The 21474-nt window shown below is 48.2% G+C and overlaps 1 protein-coding gene across 1 annotated transcript in view; it reads right to left on the bottom strand.

The window, feature by feature from the left end:
- The window catches only part of LOC122544399 (polyamine-transporting ATPase 13A3-like), a 67486-nt gene extending 63383 nt beyond the window's left edge, over nt 1-4103 (bottom strand). The window contains exon 1 of the mRNA XM_087982907.1: nt 3872-4103. The gene's annotated coding sequence lies outside the window, so the exon portion shown is untranslated. The remainder of the gene's footprint in view (nt 1-3871) is intronic.
- Between the last annotated feature and the right edge of the window lie 17371 nt (nt 4104-21474).

Genomic DNA, 21474 nt, shown 5'->3' with positions numbered 1-21474 from the left:
TATTTTCTTTTTAGAAAACGCTTTCCGTCTGCATTACAGCGATAGAGCCAGTTACGCCTGAAACAATTGCCTGGCCTATAACCAGCTCAACGAGAAGATAACAGTTGGAGCTCTGCTACAGCAAAAAGAATGAAAACCAAGCACGGTACCACACCAGTCAATGGTTGCACAAAAAGACCCAGACAGTAGGAAAGGGAAAGGAGCCAAGGAGGACACTTCAAGAAAGGAGGCTTAGGAGAGTGGGAGTGGGCTAATTCCTTTTCCCCAGTCCCACTCCATGGGAATTTGGAATCAGTTCCATTTCATTTCAAAACACAAGCATGAATGGTGACTGGTGGCAAGCTGTTCTACACCAGCAGCATCACAGCTGAAATCAAACTGTCCACTGCCATCGGGGGCACCCTCTCTCCCTTTCTGTGCAGACCCCCTCCAGTACTGGCTGCTCACCACACACTCCCACCCCCTCAGAATGTCAGAAGCACAGCCAAGATTTACAAGGATGCTGGAGGGTTTGAGCGAAAGGGACTGGCTGGAGAGGCTGGGGCTGTTTTCCCTGGAGCATCAGAAGTTGAGGGGTGATCTTTCAGATATTTATAAAATAATAACAGGCATGGATAGGGTGAATAGACAAGGTCTTTTTCCCAGGGTAGGTGAGTCCAAAACTAGAGGGTGTAGGTTTAGGGGAAGAAAGGAAAGATTTAAAAGAAACTTGAGGGGCAACTTTTTCACACAGAGGGTGGTGCGTGCATGGAATGAGGTTCTGCCACAGGAAGTGGTGGAGGCTGATAGAATTACATTTCGAAGGCATCTGGATGCGTACATGAATAGGAAGGTTTGAGAGGGATATGGGCCAAATGCTGGCAAATGGGACTAGATTAATTTAGGATATCTGATCAGCATCGATGGGCTGGATGAAGGGTCTATTTCCATGCTGTACATCTCTATGACTCCACTAATTCATTCACAGTAAAGTTCCACAAAAAAAATATAAACCAGTGATGTGTTTTCGTGATGTCTGGCTGAGGCATAAGCATTGGTGCCAAGACATGGACGGTGGTGGTGGTGATGATGGCGGCAGAGGACTCACTCTTCTTTGCAGTATCGTCTGTGCCATCTGACTGAACAGGCTGGCAAAAGGTAGTACCTCAGACACTGCAGCACCTCACCCCAGGGCTGGCACTGGGTGTATCAGCCTGGATTATGTTCTCTGCTTCCTGAGTCAGAGGATGACCGCTGAGTCAGCTCAGGATTGTGACAGATCGACAAGCAGAACAATTAGCACATGGAAGGGCAGATCAACTAACCAACCGTGAGGCAATTAATTCGTCACCTCAAAACTATTCCACAGCTCGCCAGATGGCGACAGTAAGTAATTGACTGAAAACTATTGAGAACACAAACAGAATTCAGGGCAATCTTTTAAGACAGAAGGATTCTGAATGCCTGACCACAAACATTGCCAGGATAGAAACTCCAGACTGAGTTTTAAAAACTAAGGAAACATTTTGAAAATAAAATTGTTTGAGGGGAAGGGGCAAGGGAGGGTGTGTTAAACCAGGGTATTACTTTGAGGAAAAGCAGAGGCGTTTTTAAGACCTTCTGGCCTCCCTAGCTAACATAATCCATCCCGCCTGCATTCGCAATGAAATGTCATCTGTTCATTGTCACAATGCTATTTGCGAAGATCCTGCAAACTGGCAGACACACCTTCCACACCACAAGTGACATTCAGTTGGGTACAGTGTGTTTTGGGAGGCGCTAGAGAGATGCAAAATGCTTTGCGGCAGACAGCTTGCACCAGCCAAATGGTTTCTTTCCATGACTTTGGGGAAGCGACTCTCGACATCAACCAACAAATAAAAAATCAGGAGGAAACTTGAACCTTGCCTCGGGTGACTCATGCCCGTTCAAAAAAAGTATAGCTCATTTCCTTCGGGAGTGTGGGAGTAAATCCGGCAGAGTTTTTCCTGAATGAGTTGCAGGTTCTGACCTCAACTCTCTCTGGTTATTGGCTACAGTAGCTACACTAAGATGCCACAATCTCCTATTCTTTCCCTTCCACATCACCCAGTGCAGCTAGAAGGATTGTGCAAAGGAAGCCCAGGATCAACTCACTTGGGAGCTTGATCTGTGTGGCAACAGATCACCGAGGGAAAGTAAATCCCTCACAAAAACAGAGATCATCACACACAAGCAGACAGGAGGAATGACAGGGACTAGCTTCACATTCCATGACCCCAACACCAGGGAGAATGCATTCGGAGGCAACCGCATGGAGTGTGGGATCAAGTCATGAAGTTGGGAGGGCCTGAGGAGGAGTTGGCAGGACATATAGAAGCTATGGGCGATGTGCAGAAAGAGAACCACAGGATGTGATGACGGAAATTGTCAAGGCTGGGTGCTGGATGGGAGGAACTGGCAGGTCCGGGAGGTAGGGGGAATAGGCTGGTTTGGGGGTGGCGGTAAGAGAGAAATGGCAGGAATTGGAGTTGGGGTGGGGGAAGAGAAATCATAGGACTGGCATTTGGGAGGAGAGCAAAGAGTGAATCAGCAAGTCCTGTGGATGGCATGGGGTGGGTGAACAGGGAGTGGGGAAGGGGATGGGCAGCTGCTGGCCAGAGTGGGATGATGGAAGGACGAATTGGGATGTCTTGGAGTGGGGGCAGGGTGATTTCTGTCAGGGTTTGGGGTGAGGGTACGGGTGTGAGTGATTGGCAGGATTGAGGTGGGTGAAATGGAAAGGACTGAGGGTGGAGATGGAGGAATTGACAGGACCAGGGAGGTGGTTGGCTGGGGGAGTGGGGCAGGCAGGGAGAGACTGGCATTTGTGAAAAAGGGATTGCATGGCTGCAGGATTAGCAGGACAGCAGCTCAGTGATTGGTAGGACTGGGCTCAGAGATTGGCACGACTGGGGCTCAGAGGCGATGGCAGGTCTAGAGGTGGGGAGGGAAATACTCAGGATGAGGTGGGATGATGGAAATAGAATATTCTGAGGGTGTGTGGGGAGGGTGAGGGCAAAAGTGGGGTAGGGGAGAGGGTGAGATTGGGGTGGGAGGGGTGAGGGTAGGAGGTGTGAGAGCAGGGGTGGGGACATGGGTGAGGATGGGGGTGGGGGTGAAGAAGGCAGGGTCAGGATTCCCTGGGGGTGTGTGGTGAGGGTGAGGGTGGGGGCGTGTGGTGAGGGTGAGGGTGAGGGTGGGGGCATGTGGTGAGGGTGAGGGTGGGGGCGTGTGGTGAGGGTGAGGGTGAGGGTGGGGGCATGTGGTGAGGGCGAGGGTGGGGGCGGGGGGGTGGGGGCATGTGGTGAGGGTGAGGGCGAGGGTGGGGGCGGGGGGGTGGGGGCGAGGGTGGGGGCGGGGGGGTGGGGGCATGTGGTGAGGGCGAGGGTGGGGGCGGGGGGGTGGGGGCATGTGGTGAGGGCGAGGGTGGGGGCGGGGGGGTGGGGGCATGTGGTGAGGGCGAGGGTGGGGGCGGGGGGGTGGGGGCATGTGGTGAGGGCGAGGGTGGGGGCGGGGGCAGGGGCATGTGGTGAGGGCGAGGGTGGGGGTGGGGGCAGGGGCATGTGGTGAGGGTGAGGGCGAGGGTGGGGGCGAGGGTGGGGGCGAGGGTGGGGGCGAGGGTGGGGGCGAGGGCGGGGGCGAGGGCGGGGGGACAGGGGGTGAGGATGAGGGGCGTGAGGGTGGGGGGTGTGGGTGTGAGGGTGGGGGGTGAGGGTGGGGGTGTGAGGGTGTGAGGGTGGGGGGTGTGGGTGTGAGGGTGGGGGGTGTGGGTGTGAGGGGTGTGGGTGTGAGGGTGGGGGGTGTGTGTGTGTGTGAGGGGTCTCCCCCTGCGCCTCAGGCCTGTTCCCCCCACCCCCACCCCCGCTCTCACCCGGATGAAGCTCCACATCACATGGCATTGAGCGGCCCCACACTCGTCGACGGCGGCTCCTCTCACTGCGGCTTTCCCTCGGAGGGCCTCAGGCCTACACTCTCCGCTTCCCGGGTGGCCGCGATCGCGCTCTCCCTCCTCCTCCGGCGATGCTGTAGCCTGCCGGCTTTGGACCGTTGGTCACTCGAACCTTCCCCCTCACACCGACACAGCCGCCTCACTCCGTCCGTCCGTCCGTCCGCCCGCTCCGGTCCCGCCGTCGTCCTCCAGCTCCGCCCACCCCGCTCAGGCTCCGCCCTCTTCGGCAGACTGCTCCGCCCCTCCCGTCACCTGCGTCCGCTCAGCGCCCAGACCCAGTCCCCCTCCACGTCAGTCTCGCACCCTCTCCGCTTTTGCCCCGCCCTCCCCGGCGCTAGCCCCGCCCACTCACACGTCTGTCTTGCACCCTCGCCGCTTACGCCCCGCCCCCTCCACGTCAGCCGCGCGCCCCGCACTGTTTATGCCCCGCCCTCCTCGATTCTGGCCCCGCCCCCTCTTTCACGTCAGTCTCGCCCCCTCGCAGCTTATGCCCCGCGCTGACCCCGCCCCTTCCATCCTGACGCCGCCCCCAGGCAGCGCGTCCCAACCACTTCGTCCTTTGCCCGCCCACCGCAGTGACTAATCCCGCCCATGAGCGTTGGCCCCGCCCCTTCAATGTCATTCACGCCCTTCTCTCAACTCCGCCTCCCCTATAAGACCAGCCCCTAGTCTGAGGCCATTCAGCCCATTGACCACTCCTCCATTGGATGAGATCTGATCACCCACAAGCCAACTAAAGACCTCTACTGCCCTCTGCATTGAAGAATTCCACAAATTCACTGCTTTCTGAGAGATAGAAATCCTTAACTGGACAGTCCCTTTGCTGGACCTCACTTTCTCCTCCTGGACAGTCCCTTGTTCAGAGGTGATGCCCCCTGGTCGTAGACTCTTCCAAAGGTCTCCACATCTACCCTGTCATATTCCCTAAGAAAATTACATGTTTTAATAAGGTCGCCTCTCATTCATCTAAACTCCAATGAGTACAGCCTCAATTTCTCCTGATAAGGCAGTCCCTCCATTTCCAGGATCAGTCTAGTGACCCTTCTCTGGACTGCCTCCAATGCCAGGAGAGGCAAAAGTGAGGACTGCAGATGCTGGAAGGCAGAGTCTAGATAAGAGTGATGCTGGAAAAGCACAGCAGGTCAGGCAGCATCCGAGGAGCAGGAAAATCGAAGTTTCGGGCAAAAGCCCTTCATCAGGAATGGAGCAATTCCTGATGGAGCAATCTCCATTCCTGATGAAGGACTTTTGCCCGAAACGTCGATTTTCCTGCTCCTCGTATGCTGGCTGACCTGCTGTGCTTTTCTAGCACCACTCTAATCTAGACTTCAAAGCCAGGATGTCATTCCTTAGATAATAGGACTAAAACTGTTCACAGAATTCCAGCTGTGGCCTAACTACTGTCTTGTATATAATAAACATGTTGGACTATAACCTGGTGTTGTGTGATTTTTAGCATTGTATGTTTGTAGTGAGACCTCCTTATTTTTATCCCTCACTTGCTTTGAACTAAAACAATGTGGAGGCGGCAGAGTAGGGAGCTCCAGCTGGAGATGCTCTGCTCTATCAGTTCTTTTAATTTTTTGTCCCCTTCTCTTTTTCTGCAGTTTTCTTTTCCCCAAATGTTTAACTTCTTAAAATGACCCGGAGGAAATGGAGGCGGTGACTCCCAGACAGGCAACCATCGCTGGCATGTCCCAGTGGCGATTCTGAGACCAGGCTGCTGTTGGGGGGGGGGGGGGGGGGGGGAACGTGAGTCCTGGATCGGAGGCAGTGGAGAGGAGGAGAGTCCCAGGCCTGGGAGTTGTGGAGGGAACATAAGGCCTTTATAGACTGGAAGTGAGGCCTTGAGTTTTGGAAACCTGTCATGGCCTGGATACTTAGCCCGGTGTGATCTGGAGGCTCGATGCTTGCACGAACTTGGTGAAAATGTGTAATTTGAGTACATTTTTTAAAAACCTTTTATTCTTATGCTGGACTTTTCGAGGTAATTCGAGTAATTTTTAAAAACTTTGTATTCCCATGCTGGACTTCATTTATTATTCTTTCAATTCTGTAACGAATATTTAAGTCTCTGTAACTAGGTATCCTGTACCTAAGATGGCGCCAAAAGCAGCAATATTGCAAACATTTTGGTGCACTCATTTGAATGCAATGTGGTCAAACAGGTCCCATAGCTCAGTAGTTAGAGCACTGGTCTTGTAAACCACAGGCTGTGGGTCTCTTTGCATGTCAGCGGAGATTCGCACAGATGGATCCCTGGAATGGTAGACCTAACATATGATGTTGGCTGAGGATCCTGGGATTGTATTCATTAGAGTTTAGAAGGTTAAGGGAAGATCTATTAGAAACTTACAAGATATCGCATGGCTTAGAAAGGGTGGACGCTGGGAAGTTGTTTCTGTTGGGCAGGGAGAGTAGGATCCGTGAGCATAGCCTTAAAATTAGAGGGGGTCAATTTAGAACGGAGATGAGGAGACATTCCTTCAGCCAGACAGCAGTAGGCCTGTGGAATTCATTGCCACGGAGTGCAGTGGAGGCTGGGAAATTAGGTATCTTCAAGGCAGAGATCGATAAATTCATGATCTTGCAAGGAATTAAGGGCTACGGTGAGAGGGCGAGTAAGTGGAATTGAAATGTCCATCAGCCATGATTACTGTAAATGGTGGAGTGGACTCGATGGACCGAATGGCCTTGCTTCCACTCCGAAGTCTTATGGACAATAAAGCCAATTCTAATTCTAAGGACAGTCCCAATTTCCATATGGGGCAGCACAGTGGCTCAGTGGTTGGCACTGCTGCCTCACAGCACCAGGCACTTTGGTTCAATTCCAGCATCAGATAATGGTCCATGTGGAGTATGCATATTCTCCCTGAGTCTGTGGATGTTCTGATTTTCTCCCACAGTCCAAAGATGTGCATGTTAGGTGGGTTAGCCGTGCTAAATTATTCCACAATGTCCAGGGATGTGCAGGTTAGGTGGATTTGCCATGGGAAATATGGGGATAAGGTGTGGTTGGGGGTGCTCTTTGGAGTGTCAATATAGACTCAATGGGCTGAATGGCCTGTATCTGCACTTTAGGGATTCTGTTCTTGCTGAACCTGGACGTGAGCTGTAGGTTGAATCTGCCTTCAGGCAAATAACTCAAGAAAGACCCTGTTCAGCTTCTTGTGATCTCAGTTTAACTATAATCCTTGTGAGTCTGCTTTAGTAACTCCTTCATTGCTGCTGAATTCTTCTTATAAAATGGAGACCCGACCTGTTCAAAATATTTGGTCCAACCAAAGTTTAAGACAAGTCTCACACAACTGCATCAACCTAGAAGTGAACTTGAAGTTGTGTTTCACTTTTTTATGGTCTGTGTCTTTTTTTTAGAGTATTTTAAATTCTTTCATGGGATGTGGGTATCGCTGGTTGGAGCAGCATTTTTGCCCACCCCTAATTACATCCCCAACCCAAAGAAACCCAAACATATAAACAGAAAGCAGGGATTACCAGCAGTGCTTCGCTCGGAGGCCCACTGAAAATGTTACCTAGTAGGGTGACGGAACGTCTGGAAATGAAATATCCAGCTCAGTGAGCAAACCTACATCTACATCCACATCCCCATTTATCTTGAGAAGGGGCTGGGGAGCTACCTTCTTAAAGCACTGCAGTTATGGGGCAGTTAGGGAGGAGGGAATTGTGGGACTTTGACCCAGCGACATTGAAGGGATGTCAGGATAGTGTGTGGCTGAGAGGGGAACTTGCAAGTGGTGGTGTTTCGATATGTCTGCAGCCCTTGTCCTTCAAGGCAGTAAACATTGAGGGTTGGAAAGCACCAAGGTCGGAGGAGCCTTGATGAGTCATTGTAGTGCTTCTTGTAGGCGATGCACACTGAATGTCGGTGGTGGAGGGAGTGGGTGTTTAAGATGTGGATGGGTTGCAAGTGAGTTGGGACTGTTTTGTCCTGGATGCTGTTGAGCTTCTTGAGCGTTGTTGGAGCTTCAGGCTTCCTGGCAAGCGTCAAACGTTCCATCATATTCCTGGCTTGTGCCTTGTGAATAGTGGGGTGTCAGGAGGTGAACTACTTGTCACATAATTCCATGCTTTTGACTTGCTTATGCAGGTGCAGAACGCTGGCCTGATCTAGCATCTTTGCAAATGCCAGGATGTTGCTAGTTGGTGGCGGGAGTGGGGTTCAGTGATAGTAATGCCAATAAACATCAATAGGGAAATGGTTAGATTCTCTCTTGTTTGAGATAGTCATTGCCTGGTGCAAATATTACGCGTCACTAACTAACCCATGCTTGAATGTAGATTAGATTAGATTACTTAGATTAGATTAGATTACTTACAGTGTGGAAACAGGCCCTTCGGCCCAACAAGTCCACACCGACCCACCGAAGCGTAACCCACCCATACCCCTACATTTCCCCCTTTACCTAACACACTACGGGCAATTTAGCATGGCCAATTCACCTGACCTGCACATCTTTGGACTGTGGGAGGAAACCGGAGCCCCCGGAGGAAACCCACGCAGACACGGGGAGAACGTGCAAACTCCACACAGTCAGTCGCCTGAGTCGGGAATGTAGTCAAGCACAGACCTGGTGGGGCAACCCGCCTGTGAGGTATGGCAGTCTCTTGGCCCAGCGTGGCCTCAGAGTGGACTTCCGGTCTTTAGGTGGGTCCTGTCTGTGCAGTTTCACTGTGGCTAAGAACTTAAGAATTGTTTAAACTTTCAGCTTTACTTGTTTATTTTCTACTTAAAACTAACAAGGTGTCACTGCACTAGGATTGCTGCAATGGTTAACTTTTAACTTTGTTCTTTCTTTCAAACTTGTTCTGAAGATTCTATACCTCCCTACTTGTACCTAAGATGGCACCTTGTGTGGCGGCATTGTTCACTTTTCACTGTACTCCTGTACTTTTGTACTGAACACACTTGACAATAAAATCAAAATCAAAAATCCAGGTCTTGCTGCATAGGGACATGGACTGCTTCTGTATCTGAGGGGTTGTGAATGGGACTGAACATTGCCCAGCTAACAGAGAACATTCCTACTTCTGACCTCATGATGGATGGTAGGTCATTGATGAAGCAACTGGGCAGCAAGGTAGCTCAGTAGTTAGCACTGCTGCCTCACAGCACCAGGGACCTGGGTTCGATTCTAGCCTCAGCAACTGTCCGTGCGAAGATCTCCCCATTTCGGTGCTCCGGTTCCCTCCCATAGTCCAAAGTTGTGCAGGTTAGGTGAATTGGCCATGCTAAATAGTCCATAGTATCCAAGGTTAGCTGTATTAGTCAGAGGTAAATGTAGACTAATAGGGAATGGGTTTGGGTGGAATACTCTTTGTAGGGTCAGTGTGGACTTGTTGGGCCACACTGTAGGATTCTATTCTATTCAACTGAATGTAGTTGAGCCTAGGACATGATCCTGATGAACTCCAGTTCTTGAGGCACAGTGGTAGTGAGCCAAGCGGCCTGGGTTCAAATCCCACATGCTCCAGAGGTGCGCAATAAAATCTCTGGAATGGTTGATTAGGAAATACTATCCTGAGGCAGTCAAGTACTTGTGACACACTGGTATTATCCCTATCTCTGAGCCAGGAGGCCTGGGTTCAAGTGCCACTTATTCTAGGGGTGTTTAACGTCTCTGAATAGGATAGTAAGGAAAATTTCTACCTGAAGAACTCCTGCAGAGATGTCCTGGAGCGGAGATGACTGACCTCCAACAACCACAACCACATTCCTACGTGCTGGGTATGACTTCAACCTGCAGTAAAACTTTGCATCTCCATTTACCATTTAAACTCATTACTACCCAACTCAGTGAGTTAATATATTTGTCCACAGTGACACCAAAGAGTTAATGTTGATAAGACTTATACCATCCCTTCAAGGAGAAAGTGAGGTCTGCAGATGCTGGAGATCAAAGTTGAAACTTTATTGCTGGAACAGCACAGCAGGTCAGGCAGCATCCAGGGAACAGGAGATTCGACGTTTCGGACACAGGCCCTTCTTCAGGAACCTGAAGAAGGGCCTGTGCCCGAAACGTCGAATCTCCTGTTCCCTGAATGCTGCCTGACCTGCTGTGCTGTTCCAGCAATAAAGTTTCAACCATCCCTTCAAACCTACTAGCCCCAAACAATAGGTGTGATTTGCATAGTGTCTCTGGATACATTTAAACCAATCATACGTCTTCTCGATCCAATCCAGGGGCTCCGAAGTCTTTCCCAGGACTTGATTTCAAGCATGATCCGTCAATGAGAATTGTCAGGACGGGGGAGAGGGTGGGACAGAACTGAAAGAGTAGGTAGCTGGGGGAGTACATCTCGAAGAACACAGCGAGAGAAACACAAAGCCTTGTGAGAGGAGTGATCACTTTTCAAAAACATGCGAGGATTACTATTGTTGGTGCTGCAGGATCCAGGCCCTAAGGTTGAGTCATTTAGTTCCCACTCACAGTTTGGGAAAAAGTAGTTAAAGTGGTCTCGGAGCTGAGCACTCATTCGGAGCTGCCCATAGCGCATTGCAGCCTCAAGAGTTTGCAACCAAAAATCTCGAACCCGGACCCCTTTTACGGCAGGACGCCCCCTCTCCCAGTTTGATCCAGTGCCTTACACATTACCCAAGTGACTACGCTGTTGACAAAGTCATTGGCGCTCGCCAGCAACCTCCACAGTTTGAGCCAGGGCTTCCCAAAGTTGGCTTCAGGACCCCCAGTGAGGTCGTGACCCGATATTTCAGGGTCTGAGGTAACAACGGCCATTGTGAACTTTGACCGAGTGTGAAAGTTCTCACTGAGGGGTCGGATCAATTCTCTGGCCTTGAAAAGGAGTCCCAGTGGTAAAAGGTACAATTACAACACTTAAAAGGCATTTGGATGGGTACACGAAAATGAAGGGTTCAGAGGGATATGAACCAAATGCTGGTAAATGGAAATAGATTAATTTAGGATATCTGATCGGCAGGGATGAGTTGGACTGAAGGGTTTGTTTCTATGCTGTACATCTCTATGACTCTAAGTACCACTGGTCTGAGCATCAGTCTGCACTGAATACTGCAAATTCTCTTCAATGCACCCAAGATACTGAATGGAGAGAAGTTGAATTGTATTGCATTTCCTGTAAAATGCTTTGAATGTACATTTACAAGTTTCATGAATCAAGTATTTTTGGGCAAGTCCGACATTTAACATAAACACGTGAAAGTTAACTGCATGTTTTCTCATGCCTTTCCTGGATGGACCCAGAACCAATGAGCAAGAGAATTTTAAATTAACACTCAAAATGATAGATTAGATGGTGAGATTATCATTGGCAGTAGGTGATTTTTAAACCTCAGATTCTAGAAGCTGTAGAACTCTTACCACGGGAGTTCCTTGGAGGTAGATACATTCTACCCAATTTGTTCAACGATGCTACTAGACACCTCTGGAGTAGGTGGGACTTGAATCTGGACCCCCTGACTCAGACGTAGGGATACTACCACTGCACCACAAGAGCCCAAGGTCCTTAGGAAAGTGTCCCAGGCCCAGCAATCTTCAGAAGCTTCATCAATGACTGTCCCTCCAGCATAAAGTCAGAGGTGGGCATGTTCGCTTCTGGTTGCACAATATTCAACACCATTCATGACACTTCAGAAATGGAAGCAGTTTATGTTCAAACACAGCAAAATCTGGACTACATTCAGGCTTGGGCTGATAAGTGACAAAAACTGATCAGCTTTTGAGGATCCTAATAGGACTAGATAGTATCAGCCAGGACGTGCTATTTGACATTGTGAACAGCAGAACCAAATCAGTGGTTATAACTGAATAAGTCCCCTCCGGTCTCCCCAAGCCTGCCCATCATCTACAAGGCACAAGTCAGGAGTGTGATGGAATACTCCCCACTTGCCTGGAGAAGTGCAGGACCAGCAACACTCAAGAAGTTCATCACCATCCAGGACAACACAACCCGCTTGATAGGCACCACATCCACCTTTCACTCCCCAGCCATTGATGCAGTGTGTAAGGTGCACTGCAGCAACTTACCCAAACTCTCAATCCTTATCATCTAGAAGGACAAGGGCAGGAGATACAATGAGAGCACCAGCCCTTGCGAGTTCCCCTCCAACTTGGAAATGTATTGTTGTTCCTTTAGTCACTGGGGCAAAATCCTGGAAATTCCTCCCTAACTGCACTGTGGGTCTACCTACGCCATGTGGACTGCAGCAATTCAAGAAGGCAACTCACCACCGTACTTTGCAAAGACAATTGAGGATGGAGGAATAAACAGTGGCCTAGGCAGAGATGCCCATGTCCCATCAACAGAAAAAAAACTTCATTCACTTCAAAGATAGTAGTGGTAAGTTGTGTGTGGAATTTGAGGACATGGGAAGCACTTAATGAATACTTTTCATCAGTATTCACATTGGAAAAGGCAATGTTATTGAGAATATGGAGATACAGGCTACAAGATATGGGGTTGAGGTTGACAAAGAGAAGGTTTTAGCAATTTTGGAAGATCTGAAAATAAATAAGATGCCTGGGCTGGATGGGCTTTATCCTACTATCTAAATGGAGTCAAGTTAGGTAAAGGGGAAGTACAATGAGATCTAGGTGCTCTTGTACATCAGTCAATGAAAGCAAGCATGCAGGGAGGTACAGCAGGCAGTGAAGTAAAGCTAATGGCATGCTGGCCTTCATAATAAGAGGAATTGAGTATAGGAGCAAAGAGGTCCTACTGCAGCTGTACAGACCCTGGTGAGACCGCACCTGGAGTATTGTGTGTAGTTTTGGTCTCCATATTTGAGGAAGGACATTCTGGCTAATGAGGGAGCGCAGCATAGTTTCACGAGGTCAATTCCCGGAATGGAGGGACTATCATATGTTGAAAGATTGGAGCAATTGGGCTTGTATACACTTGAGTTTAGAAGGATGAGAGGGGATCTGATTGAGATGTATAAGATTATTAAAGGATTGGACACTTTGGAGGCAGGAAGCATGTTTCCACTGATGGGTGACTCCAGAACCAGAGGACAGTTTAAAAATAAGGGGAAGGCCATTTAGAACAGCGTTGAGGAGAAACCTCTTCACCCAGAGAGGGGTGGTTATATGGAATGCTCTGCCCCAGAAGGCAGTGGAGGCCAAGTCTCTGGATACTTTCAAGAAAGCGATGGCTAGAGCTCTTAAAGATAGTGGAATCAAGGGTTATGGGGATAAGGCAGGAACAGGATACTGATTGTGGATGATCAGCCATGATCATAATGAATGGTGGTGCTGACTCGAAGGGCCAAATGGCCTACTCCTGTGTCTATTGCCTATTGTCTATCCTCTGATTCTCTGGGAAGCCAAGGAGGAGATTGCAGAGCCTTTGGCTTTGATTTTTTTTGATGGCATCATTGTCAACAGGAGTAATGCCAGAAGACTGGAGGACTGCAAGTGTTGTTCCCTTGTTTAAGGAGAGTCAGGACAACCCTGGCAATTATAGGCCAGTGAGCCTTACTTCGATTGTAGGTAAGGTGTTGGAAAAGGTTATAAGAGACAGGATTTATAATCATCTGGAAAGGAATAATTTGATTAGGGATAACCAACATGGTTTTGTGAAGGGTAGGTCGTGCCTCACTAACCTTTGAGTTCTTTAGACAAAGTGATAAAACAGGTGGGTGAAGGTAAAGTGGTTGATGTGGTGTATATGGACTTCAGTAAGGCGTTTGATAAGGTTCCACACGGTAGGCTATTGCACAAAATACAGAGTTTCAGAATTGAAGGTGATTTAGCGGTTTGGATCAGAAGTTGGCTAGCTGAAAGAAGACAGAGGGTGGTGGTTGATGGGAAATATTCATCCTGGAATTCAGTTACCAGTAGTGTGCCGCAAGGATCTGTTTTGGGGCACCACTGTTTGTCATTTTTTATTAATGATCCGGATATGGGCATGGAAGGATGGGTTAGTAAATTTGCAGATGACACCATGGTAGACAGAATTGTGGATAGTGCCGAAGGATGTTTTAGGTTACATAGGGAAAGAGCTGGGCTGAGAAGTGGCAAATGGAGTTTAATATGGGAAAAGTGTGAGGTGATTCACTTCAGAAGAAGTAAAGGGAATGCAGAGAACTCGGCTAATGGTAAAATTCTTGATAGTGTAGATGAACAGAGATTTGTGTCCAGGTGCATAAATCCCTGAAAGTTGCCAGCCAGGTTGATAGGGTTGTTCAGAAGGCATATGGTGTGTTGGCGTTTATGGGGTAGGGGGATTGGGTTTCGGAACCATGAGGTCACGCTTCAGCTGTACATGACACTGGGAAGGCTGCACCTGGAGTATTGTGTGCAGTTCTGGTCACCGCATTATAGGAAAGATGTGGAAGCTTTGGAAAGGGTTCAGAGGAAATTTACTAGGATTGCCTGGATGGAGCGAAGGCCTTACGAGGAAAGGCTGAGGGAGCTGAGGCTGTTTTCATTGGAGAGAAGGAGTTTGAGAGGTGACTTAATTGAGACGTATAAGATAATCAAAGTTATAGAGATGTACAGCATGGAAACAGACCCTTCGATCCAACCCATCCATGCTGACCAGATATCCCAACCCAATCTAGTCCCACCTGCCAGCACCCGGCCCATATCCCTCCAAACCCTTCCTATTCATATACCCATCCAAATGCCTCTTAACTGTTGCAATTAGATAGGGTGGACAGTGAGAACCTTTCTCCTCAGATGGTGAAGACTAACACAAGGGGACATAGATTTAGGACAGGTATTAGGAGTAGTTGCTTTACTCAGAGTAATAAGGGTGTGGAATGGCCTGCCTGCAACATGAGTAGACTTGCCGACGTTAAGGACTTTTAAATGGTCATTGGACGCATATATATGGATATCATGGAGTGATGCAGGTTAGATGGGCATCAGATTATTTTCACAGGCTGGCGTAACATTGAGGGCTGAAGGGCCTGTACTGCGCTGTAACATTTTAAGTTTAAGTTAAGGTGTTGGGGATGAGGAATACAAGTTGACCAGGCAACTGGGGAGAATGCTCCTGCTCATTTTCAAAATATACTGCTCTGTATCCTTTACTTGTGAGGTTGGGAGTGGGGAGACAAAGCTGCAGTTTCAACCTCTCAACATAAAGATGGTAGTGCAGTACTCCCTTAGATTGTCAGCCTGGAATATTGGGCTCAGATTCCTCATGTGAGACTCAGACTCAACCTTCTGGCTGTGAGATAGGACTATGCCCCCTCAGCCAGTGCTGACTTGCAGGAGACTTAATACAACCTCTTTCTGAAGGGCTGCTTTGCATCTCTTGACCGCCGCTTAAGATTAGGAGATCCTATTTATAGAGATGATTGTGGCCAACATTTATCACTCGGGAGCTTCGCTAATGCAGAATGTCTACCCAACCGTTTTAAAAAAAAACTATTTAGCCAAAGGTGCTTCGGTTCCAATTGCCCAAGGGACTGACAAAATGCAAATAGTATTTATCCAATCCCTTTAATGTAGAAGCGTAACAGTACAAGGATGAACTGGCCAAAACTGTGGCAGCTAATGCGAGAAAAGAGGTTGGCTTGCTTAGACATAAAGGATACTTTCATAACGGTGAAAACAGTGAGAGTCCATGGTACTTGGGAGTTTGACATATGATTAAAACATCACAAACAAGTACAGAGCAATGACATGTCCTTGACTGAGCACTACAGACTGGCACAGTCCCAAGCCTAGGACTACCCACTAAGAGACCCACTGTTGGTTAGGGCAGTTACCGCAGAGGAGTAACGCAGAAAGGTCACTGTCTAAAGTTCTTTAATGTCTGTAGAACCCCTCAAGCTTGACCAGGGTTGTGCATTGTGAACGTTAAGAGCATTGAAGTCATCTTGAAGCACCTCAGAGTGGGACGTGGTACAGGGAGTAAAGTTTATTGCAATTGCACCTTCTGTAAATTTCAACTTGAGCTGTTTTACCTCAGACTGAATGCCCGACGTGCAATGCGTATCGCACGTATTGAAACAATAACAATTCACTGAGGCACACAAGAGTGGAACAGGCTTTGTGGCTTAAAAACAAGAAATTCTGGAGAAACTCATCATGTCTGGCATGAGTGGGTGGAGCGAGAGAAAGAAGCCATTTACTGATAGGAGTCTTCTTTGGAGTATGGACACTTGAAGTTTGTCATGTTTTCTGTAATTTTCAAATGGAAACACTGTGATATACTTTATCACAAAATTTGTAAAAGTATATTTTTGAGGGGAAAAAAGCATGATGAACAAGTACAGAAAATAATCACAACAGCTAATAGAGCACTGGTCTTTATATCCAGAGGATTGCACTGCAGAAGTGTATAAATCATGAGAGGATTACCATTGTTATTGCATTTTATATACAGGAAACCCTGCAGTATCTTGAGTGCAGTTCCAGATGGCAGACCTTAGGAAGAATTTATTGGCCTTTGAGGGAGTGCAGTATAGATGCACTAGAATGATTCTTGAACTCAAATTACAATTACACAAACGACGTTTTAATTCTCTGGAATTTACAGGAGCGATGTCACGGAGGTTTTCAAGAGAGACGTTTGGAACTCTCTCCCACAGCAGTTACTGCTACTAGATCACTTGTTGTATTGGAGGTGGATGTGCCATTTCAGTGGAACCGAAGACAGGCAATGGTGAATAAACTGTGTTAGGTTGCAGATCAACAATGAATGAGTTCGAACATAATCCAGTGTGTGAACTTCTGTTCCCTTCCAATGTGCACAGAAGCAAAGTAAATGAAGAAACAACAATGAGTACTTACTGCATGTTTATTTGCTATGAAACAGACAACACATTCTAAGCATCAACAGCAGCAGAGGAGACTTTGGTATGTCATTAAAATATACAAATAGCATGAAATGTACACCGATATTGATTAATTTAACTGTGTAGACATTCATCAGAGTTTTTCTGAAAATGATATATTTGCTAGCCTTCTACTTCCCTCCTTCCCTGAGTACATGTTCCTTGATGTACAAGTGGCATAGTTTTCCACGAAACAGCTCACCACGATTGAGAAAGCGTACTCCAATCTTGGATTTTGCTTTTCAGAAGGAAAGGAAAACTGTCCAATGGAGGCTACACCCAAAAGGTTTGCCAGTGCCCGTGGGGACAGGTTTGACTCTCGCACAGAGTAGTGTTTTAAATTGTCAACAATGTTGATGCCACTTGACTGCCGGGAGTGAGGTTGGCGATGCTGGAAATTCTGAAGACTTGAGGGCACAGCCGACAGATGGCACGAGACCCGGAGGTATTTGGGAATGGAGAGGAACCGCTGCCCCCTCACAGGGACCCTCGCCCTCGTGGCCAAGCAAGTAGCCAAGAGGCCATTTAGTGTTTTCATGAAACAGATAAAGGCCAGGAGGTCATGGCAAAATTACTGTTAGAAGTTGCGGGGGGGGGGGGGGGGGGGGGAATCCCTGGCAGAACAATATATACAAAAAAGAGAGCAAAGGACAGCAAATGCTAGAAACCTGAAACAAAAACAGAAATTGCTGGAGAAACTGAACAGGTCATAGAGTCACACAGCACAGAAACAGAGCCTTCAGTTCAACTCGTCCATGCCGACTAAATATCCTGAGCTGATCTAGTCCAGTTTGCCAGCACTTGGCCCATATCCCTCTAAACTCTTTCTATTCATATACCCATCGAGATGCCTTTTAAATGCTGTAATTGTACCAGCCTCCACCACTTCCTCTGGCAGCTCATTCCATACACGCACCACCTTCAGTGTGAAAAAGTTGTCCTTCAGGTTCCTTTTAACTCTTTACCCTCTCATCCTAAACCTATGCCCTCTAGTTCTGGACTACCCCACCCCTGGAAAAAGACCTTATCTATTTACCCTATCCATGCCCCTCATGACTTTATAAACCTCTATAGGGTCACCCTCAGAGGTTTGAGGTGCGTGTATGGAATGAGTTGCCAGAGGAAGTGGACGAGGCTGGTACAATTACATTTTTTAAAAGGCACCTGGATGGGTATATGAAGTGTTTAGAGGTATATGGGCTGGCAAATGGGACTAGATTAATTTCGGATATGGCCAGCATAAACGATTTGGACCAAATTGTCTGTTTCCGTGCTGCACATATCGATGATTCTGTGCCCTTTTGGTCTCCCCTCCCCTGGGAAAAAGACTTTGGCTATTCACCCTATCCATCCCCCTCATGATTTTACAAATCTCTGCAAGGTCACCCCTCAGCCTCCTACACTCAAGGGAAAACAGGCCCAATGTGTAATCAATCTCTCCCTATAGCTCAGAACTTCCAATCCTAGCAACAGCCTTGTAAATCTTTTCCGAACCCGTTTAAGATTAACATCTTTCCTATCGCAGGGAGACCAGAACTGATTGCGATATTCTAGAATTGGCCTAACCAATGTTGTTTATAGCCACCACTTAACCTCCGTACTCTGAAACTCAATGCACTGACCAACAAAGGCAAATGTGTCAAATGCTGCCTTCACCACCCTGTCTAATTGCAACTCCACTTTCAAGGAACTATGAACCTTTGAACAAAGGTCCCTTTGTTCAGATCCTACCATTAACTGTGTAAGTCCTGCCATGATTTGCCTTATCAAGATGCAACACCTCATGCTTATCTAAATTAGACTCCACCAACCAATCCTCGGCCCATCTGATCAAGATCCTGTTGTAATCTGAGGTAACCTTCTTCGCTGTCCAATTTTGGTGTCGTCTGCAAACTTACTAACCATACCTCCTATGTTCACATCCAAACCATTTACACAAATGATGAAAAGCAGCAGACCCAGTACTGAACCTGGCATCTATGGAGAGAGTAAGCACAGCTAAAGTTGAGAGTCCACTGAAGCTTCTTCTGAACAGTTGTGATGCTGCCAGATCTGCCGAGTTTCTCCGGAAATTCCTGTTCTTGTTTCTGATACCCTGGACAGAGCCTGGCATTCCCGATTTGGGAATTCATTCACCGCTGAGGCTACAGCTTTCTAAATAAAAAAAACACTTCCTAAACATCAAGCAGCCCAACCAGCACAGTGAACAATTCAAGTTAGGGCAAGTTGTAGGGAGCTTAAAAGCTTTCCAACTGCAGCCACCTGTGCCACCCACACCAGGAACCATCTGGATTGGCACAAGTTGGTTCGGCCTAATGGTTGGCTGATTGGTGGACAGAAGAGTGATGAGATTCTCCAGTAATTTCTGTTTTTATTTGTTTCAACTCTCTGACATGGCCAATTTTTTTTTGGTTTATTATATAAGGCCAGGCTGTTAAAACCTTATTCTCCAACTGGAATATGCAGGAGGGAGGGGAGAATTCAGGCGCCCGACTACACATTCGAAGAATTGCGTCGCAGGCTGGCAGGGGTGGGGGGAGAAAGGGGCATTTGCAGAGAAGTGCACATCTCTCACTCAGGGAGGAGCTGCTTCGCAGGGCTCACGCGTGCTTTGTCTGCATCTTTCTACATGAGTTTACTGTTGCGTACACTTGGGAAATCCTGTCTTTGAAAGCAGCTTTCATTTTTTTGGGGGGGGTGATTAACAGCTGTCAGCCTGAGCAGAGGGGAAAATGAAAAACACGCGTCTTGCTGGCAGCTCCCAAATTGCTGCACGCAGTGACTCCTAGCTGCGGAACTCCACTACTGCAGCAGAAAAGCATTTGGATACAATGCCTGAATAAAAATGTATGACAGAGCTCCTTCATTTCCTCAGCTACTGAATTCCGCACCATTTAGATCAGAGGCTTCAGCCTGATTTGTGCAGGTATGGACAAACGCTGCTGCCTGAATGGAGACCTTGATAAAGTGGAGGCACAAATATACCAACCACCAGAGGGCTCGGTTTCATTGCAGCCCCACAGGGCTAGTGTTGAAGGGTGCAGCTTTGAATCCAACAGTCTCAACATTCATGACGTGCACAAATACAGTCACGGTTGGGCTGCAGGCACTTTCTGACAGTCAAACGGTATAAATTACATTAGACGCTGCTTTGAAATAGGATATGTTGTCTGTCCAGGTGAAAAGATTGCACTTTGGCCAAATGACTCGCACGTCTGGGGGCGGCGCGGTGGCTCAGTGGTCAGCACAGCTGCCTCACGGCGCCAGGGACCCGGGTTCAATTCCCACCTCGGGGCGACTGTCTGTGTGGAGTTTGCACATTCTCCCCGTGTCTGCGTGGGTTTCCTCCGGGTGCTCCGGTTTCCTCACACAGTCCAAAGATGTGCAGGTTAGGGTGGACTTGCCATGCTAAATTGCCCATAGTGTTAGGTACTTTAGTCAGAGAGAAATAGATCTGGGGTGGGATACTCTTCAGAGGGTTGATGTTGACTGTTTGGGCCGAAGGGCCTGTTTCCACACTGTAGGGAATCTAATCTAATCTCCAAGATGAGTCCACTCTCCAGTCAACACTGCCTGCTATGCTCCCCCAAGGACGATACAAACCGCAACCGCTCTCTGCATGTCTCCTGTTGCAAGACAGAACCCTGTTCTTCACTTGCAATGCTACAAATCCGACACAAGTGTCAGAAGGTCCAGGAAATGCTGGGTGCCACAGCCGAGATTGAGCGCACGTGAATCAGGAAGCAGTAGCTCAGTGCCAGCCATGACAGCTCAGGAAAGAAAGAAAGTTGCCTTTTGCAATCTGCACCCGGAGGTAGCGGCACATCAGTTTGACTCGACCAGCGCCAGTTGAAAACCCAACTGTCAGGAAGTGAAGCTTTACTAATTTTAACCTGCAATGGTTCCAGCATATTTATGGTCATTAATTTACGGCAGTCTCACATAACTACCAGTGTTACTGGATACTGGCTGTTACTTTTTAAACCCCTCCAGAATATCAGATTCCAGTGACACTGCTTTGCCCCACAAAGTAGGAGCAGCCTTCAACACCAAGGTTTACAGCACCATCTAAAGTGAACATGGAGCAGATTGCATCTAAATCTGTAGCAGAGTTCGCACGGCAGGGGGATGGGTCAGTTGGTTGCTGATTACCATCGCCCAGTTTGCACTCTGACCTCTGTGGATCACCCGCTCAGGTACAGCCAGGGAGCCTCAGAATCCAGACAGTACAGAAGCAGGCCATTTGGCCCATTGAGTCCACACCGACTCTCTGAAGAGCAGTTCACCCAATCTTTGTAACCCTGCTTTTCTCATGGCTAACCCATCTATAAGCTGCGCATCCCTGGAAACTATGGTGCAATTTAGCATGGCCAATCCTGCACATCTTTGGACCGAGGGGTGGAAACCAGAGGAAACCCACACAGACACAGGGAGTGTGCGCAAACATCACCCGAGGCTGCAATCAAACCCGGGTCCCTGGCCCTGTGAGGCAACAACGCTAACCACTAAGCCACTGTGCAGCCCCATCCTCTCAAACTCGGTATGTCCAATACAGGGAGGAACTGTGGGTTTCTGCTGAGGAGGGAGTTGGGGTTGGAGCTTCCTGTGATGGAGCAGGCTGATACACTCAGAGTGCATGGGAGAGGGCCTGGATGTCCCATGGGATGTGACACCCAGAGAGAGCAGGATTCACTCTTTACCTTCCCATCTCTGCTGCCACTGACAATCACGACTCCAG

The sequence above is a fragment of the Chiloscyllium plagiosum genome, unplaced genomic scaffold, assembly GCF_037043375.1.
Source record: "Chiloscyllium plagiosum isolate Xiang-an unplaced genomic scaffold, Cpla_swu_hap1 HiC_scaffold_44, whole genome shotgun sequence".
NCBI classification, from domain to species: Eukaryota; Metazoa; Chordata; class Chondrichthyes; order Orectolobiformes; family Hemiscylliidae; genus Chiloscyllium; species Chiloscyllium plagiosum.
The sequence above is the reverse complement of the archived record's forward strand: the minus strand, read 5'-3'. Positions and strand labels throughout refer to the sequence as shown.